This window comes from Vollenhovia emeryi, unplaced genomic scaffold (assembly GCF_000949405.1).
Source record: "Vollenhovia emeryi isolate VEMERY1.0 unplaced genomic scaffold, V.emery_V1.0 DF939125.1, whole genome shotgun sequence".
Classification (NCBI taxonomy): Eukaryota; Metazoa; Arthropoda; class Insecta; order Hymenoptera; family Formicidae; genus Vollenhovia; species Vollenhovia emeryi.
In genome coordinates, this window is record NW_011967241.1 from 543,639 (window position 1) to 549,407 (window position 5,769).

Consider the following 5,769-nt stretch of genomic DNA (forward strand, 5'->3'; position numbering starts at 1 on the left):
AACTGATAAATATGCTGTAATAAAATGCACTTACATTGATAAGATAAACAACAGCTTTTCATTTGGAAAATCGCGACGTGTTTCGTCGCTAAAATAATCGCTTGAAAAAATTGCGGAACGCCGCTATTTGAAACTGGCGAAAGGATAAGACGAAGGGTTGCCCGGCGTCATATGCCAAGGATTCACGCACGGTTGGCGTAGGTGCACCCCGTCTTGGGGGCTGCAGGTGCAGAAGGTGCTCCTTTAGCGGATTCATGCTTGCGTGATTCTAGGAGCCTGCAGGTCCTCCGCAATGTGCCCCTCCGCCAGCGGCGAGTCCTCCTGGCACGCGTTTCTGACCGCTGGTGTTCCGTAAACATATGTGAAGGAATCATGCTCGACTGCGCCGCCTTTGCTACCCCGCAGGTATCCACCTCTTGGTGGCGGCCGCAGGTGGTAGTGCACCTTAAACCGCCACCTCAGAGCAAATTTTCAGCAAATATCCTGCGACGCGTGTCTCCCTGCGTGCAAACTTCAACTTGATGCACACTTTATTACGACTTTATACATGCATTTCTTTTGACTGATATTTCTTATTCTCCTATCTATTAATTCGGTGTGCGCACGTCTCAATCTAATTACTTGCGATATTGTATCTCAGTGATACAACAATAAGTACTTTCTATTGGATTTATTAGTAATAATGTTTTGCACTGTGTTAAATATCGCTCCTCCGTGTGAAGAATTAATGTATCGCGTGAACATTGTAGAAAATATAGTCGGTTATAAATAGTCGCTCGGTGGACTGTAGGAGGCTGCATAAGCGCAAGACGTTTTTCATACGGTCAGATCCCGGCGATATCCCGACGGTATTGTCGGCCGGCATTTTTGCCGGAGGGTGAAAATCGCAAATGTAAATCGTCACCGGGTTGCATGTTGATGCCCACGCATTCGGATGTTAAATGTAGAAGGATTACGGCGGTCGCGCGCGTCACGGTGCCGATATTTCGAATGTATCGACGGCCGACATCAGCCGGGGTGGGGTTTACGGAGGTGTTCCGGAGATGCCTGGGTATAACGGAACGGCGCGGATTTGCGCATCGAGCCACGAATCGATCTCGCTTTTTCTCCGGCTCCTTTTTTTCTACTCTTTGTTTTTTGCCACTTGCCTTGAGCGGAAGTGCGGCTGATATCGGCCGTAATCGTCGATGAAGGGCGAACGTGTAGGTAACGCGCTACCCGTATCGCTGTTATAAAAACGAAAACGTAACGAGACACGTTGAACGGCCGTTGGCAGGTAGCAGGAAGGTCCTCGAGCAGAGGAGCCCTCGTGGGATAAGCACACAAAAGTCACCGCTCGGAGTCAAACAATAAAATTAATTCGTGTGCCGTGCGCATTATCGCGTCCGTTATTATTGTATGGTCGATGCGGTTAGATGTCATTTCTGAAATTCCCTCCCTTTGTCGAGCGAGTCAAATTACATTGTATATTCATGGACCAATATTTATTATTACGTAATCACAGTAAAAAATCGCGAGTTCAAATGTTAAAATTTTCTCGTGTTGCCAAGATTTGATTCTTATTTCAATGTAGAATTAACATAAAACAGATATGTTATTATTTTCACAACACTTTTGTATGTTATACTTATGTTAACATAATAACTTGACGCTTTATGTACGTCATTTGAAAATTGAACATTATTTTGAGTTCTTTTAACGCAACTATTTTACAAAATCAACCGAAACATGTGATATCGATATTTCTTGAAAATTATTTCAACTATTCTAATTTGTACCTATTCGTACAGTTTCCTTATCCTGTCTGTTTTTATTACATCACACTTAAGGTTAAAAGAACATAAACATAAATGTGAAGTATAGTGTTAATTAATGAACATTGATAATTTGTGAAAAAGTAACGCGCGCGATGGATGTTATTTTAACTTAAAATTTAGAGTGGACTTTTTGGGACCTGTGGAAAACGTTAACATTTAATTTTTCACTGTGTAACAATACACGTGATATGATTATTGAATATCTTGGAACACTTGGATTAATAATACGATTACTTAATCGATTTCGTGAACTGATGACGGTTCATTTAAAAATTAAGAAATTTCTGCTTTCGGTAACGAGAGGAGAGATTTGTTTCGTACATTTTTTCGAACGATGGATAGAAGCAGGGCACTTTCGTCTCCTGAAAATCTCGCGTAACATGACGACGCAGAAGAATTCGCCGTCGTTGGCGAGATTGTGCCGCCGTGACGTCGCTTTCATTTGAAATTCCCAAGCGACGACGCGAAATGGCCGTCTCACGAGCGAGGCACGACAAAGAGTCGTCGCGGAACGGTTTGAAAAGTGGAGCAGCAGCAGCTCCCTTTTCTCGCGGGCCGAGGTCAAGAGGTCTCGTCGCGCTCCCTTTGTTCCCTTTTTCCGTGGCGGTGCCGTCGTGGGGCACCGTTGAAATCAGGTGTCGCGCGGGTGTGTGTTGCCCGGTACCTTTCACCATGGCAACTATTGTTTCGGAGCGACGCGACGCAACGTGCGTTTCGTGGCTCCGCGTGGAAGCCGCGCGCGGGGAACACGCGCGTTTCCGTGTGCGTGCGCGCGCGGTTTGCCGGCGCGCGGCGACTGCAGGAGCGAGTGCATCGGCACGCGCGGCAGCGGCGCAGGTGCACGCAGGTCGCACGTCGTTGCGCCGTAAGGCACCCGCACGATTTCTAAGATAACGGTTGACATTCGTAATTATCGGCTCTCCCGAGCAGATATGCATTCTTTATGCGCGCGCGCGCTCGCCGCTCTAGCAGGTAACACCCTGGAAGGCACGTATCCGCGTTTCTACATCTGTCAGCTCTCGTTAGAATTTATGTGGTAGACGCTATTAGCGTACGCGCGGCGGCGCGAGTACGCAGCATCGCGAGGGAAGCTACCGACACGATCGACCCATTAGTGCTAACCGTGTAATTCGAAAATAATTTATCCGCTTCCTTATTATCCGCACTCCACGCGCGACTGTTATTATTTCACGGTACGTGCAGCCATTCTGCCGGCTACATTATTATTATAGCCCGATTATGCTACGTGCTGCTGAGGCTCGCGTGCTTATCAATCTTCGTGATAAAGGCGGCATTAAATTAGACTCAATTATTGTTACTATCTCGTACGCTGCTCTATTATTACGCGCGTGTCTTTAGAGTGCATTGTCAGCGTGAACAAACGCGATATTAAATCAGACTAATTGACAATATTATTGTTACGCGTGCAAATACTTTTTTCACGCGCCCGTTAATACACCCCTGTAAATTGCACCGTGTAACATCGTGCAGAAGGACTTTTTCCTACGCTCGCTTCCTCCGGCTTCGAACTTCCCCGAGCGATTTTGACGAGGCCGAATCGGCTTCGTTCCGTACGCCTCCGGTTTACCTCACGCCGGATACACGATCGTGAATTGGGATTGGTGGCGCAATTATCGGTCTCGGCACGATCGTCCCGTTAACGTCGATTATCGGGGCTCCCCCTGGTTCGAGGTAAAGCGAATATAGGCGCGACCGGTCGCGTGGCCGGCACGCGCCTCCGCCGATGACAACTTCCGCCCCTCCTGCCGGAAGTCGTGCCGAGTGTCGACGGCGCAACTGCACAGCCTGCATTCTAGATGCACCCGCCTCTATGTACGTTGAGCAAGTGGCTGTCAACGTGTGGGCAAAGTGACGGCCCTCTACTTGTGCGCAAATATGCTTTCGTGCGTTTGGGCGTGCGCGCGTTCGTTTACCTTTCTTTGTGCTCGCTGCCAAAGTCGTGCGCGCGGTCTAACAATGAGTACATTGAAATAATTTTTGTATTTTTTGTAACGCTGAATGTTTCTCGGCGGAGTAACAGATTGTACATTTCGCAAAAGAATCGACGTTACTTCTCACAAAAATTCCAAGTAAAAGTGTTTCTACAGACTGGGGGAAAATTAGAGATTGATTTTTGCGACTCGGGTGTCCAAGTCCAAGCGTGTCCAAGTTCTAATTCCTTTTACGGAAAAGCTGCAGTTGGCTACACATTTCTCGGAAGCAGAACTTGGACACGCTTCTTGGATCATGGACACAAGTAATCTTACAGTTAGTTTAAATCATCTTTTGTCTCTTTCTAAAGCCTTGTGTCCACGATCCAAGAACAGTGTCCAAGTTCTAGTTCCGAGAAATGTGTGGCCAATCAACCTGCATCTTTTACGGAAAAACTGCAAGTTGATTGGCTACACATTTCTCGGAACTAGAACTTGGACACGCTTCTTGGATCATGGACACAATTAATCTTACAATTAGTTTAAATCATCTTTTGTCTCTTTCTAAAGTTTCTTTCCGCGATCCAAGAACAGTGTACAAGTTCTAGTTCCGAGAAATGCGTAGCCAATCGACTTGCAGCTTTTCCGAAAAAGATGCAGGTTGATTGGCTTGGCTCGTGGACACGAGGCTTTAGAAAGAGAAAAAAATTATTTAAACTATTCGTAAGAGCAAAGTTAAGTGACCTTGGTAAAAACCGGGGTAAGACATCCTAAGAACGTCTTATACTACAGAATACCTGTTGTGTTGTTTGGGCAGCTCCTCAGTTTCGTACGCGCGCTGTTGCTTTCTGGTGCAGCCAGGATTGTCGCGACCGTGTGCTATCTGGTTGCAGCAGGATCGCGGGTGCATTAAGATCAAGATAGCGCTTATTTACGCATTCCAAGATGGCGGCAGGTGGGCCGTCATAAAAGTTAACTTGTAAGATGATATAGTGCCCGGCCGATGCTCCGGCACGGGCGCAATGCGGGAGCTGTGCCGTAATAAACGCCGTTTTATTGTGTGACCCACGGTGTCGCTGCCCTTTCGTAAATAAAGAGGCGCTGCGAGAATTTCGACGTTTTTACACCCTTATGCGTAGCTAGATCATAAATCTCGATAAAATGTGGAACTGAGAAATTGAACGTTTTGTCGCGGCCCGCGTGTCGGGCCGTGAATCACAAACGTCGTTCTATAATGCCCCGCGTTTATAAGCTACCGCTTGGGATTCAACGCTAATTAGTTGAGGATTAATAATCGCGCCTCGGAAGCTTCTAGCTTTTTGTACGAGAAAAATCCACGCCGACTGAATGCGCTTCTGCAGTTTGCCATACGGAGCGACTTGTATTTTTAACGGGACTCAACCGTTGTACATACGCCGGACGCGAATTCGACTTCCACGAGTTACGACACGGACGACAACTCGTTTTCGAGAGTGCGAGTGCGGAGGAAAAGGGGTCATTGACCCGTGACACATCCCCCGTGTCCGTTCGGGCATTTCAAGGACAAAAGTCGACCTCCTTCGCGATCTTTTTCCTGGTTTCTTCCTGGCCCGTGTCCGGCTACAATTTAAAGACGCTCTCGTACGCGCGCGACTCTCCTCTCTCGCGCCCAAAAGGAAGACAAAGGACCCCATCCCACTCTACCTGCCCCGAAAAAAGTGCTGCGCGGAGAAGCCGCATATATCGCGACCGGCTAATCTAAAAATACTGAAGTCGACCTTTCCCGCGGCAAGAGTGATGGCCCCGGACGACTGCTAAATCAACGGCGAGATTGAGATGCAAATGCAGTCTCACGCGTTTCTGCGAGAGGGGGGAAGGGCTCGTCGTGGAGAGGTAGGAAATGGGATGGCGGGGGCGCGGGAGGGAAGAAGATGCGAAGTTGGGGACGACGCTGCGAGAGATGAGAAGAGAGCTGTAGAGAGGAAAGATGGAGAGAGAGAGAGAGAGAGAGAGAGAGAGAGAGAGAGAGAGAGAGAGAGAGA

General features: G+C 47.8%; 1 pseudogene; it reads right to left on the reverse strand.

Annotated features, from left to right (window-relative positions):
- Positions 1–252: 252 nt before the first annotated feature.
- Positions 253–5,769, reverse strand: part of LOC105569300 — an 8,268-nt pseudogene continuing 2,751 nt past the window's right edge.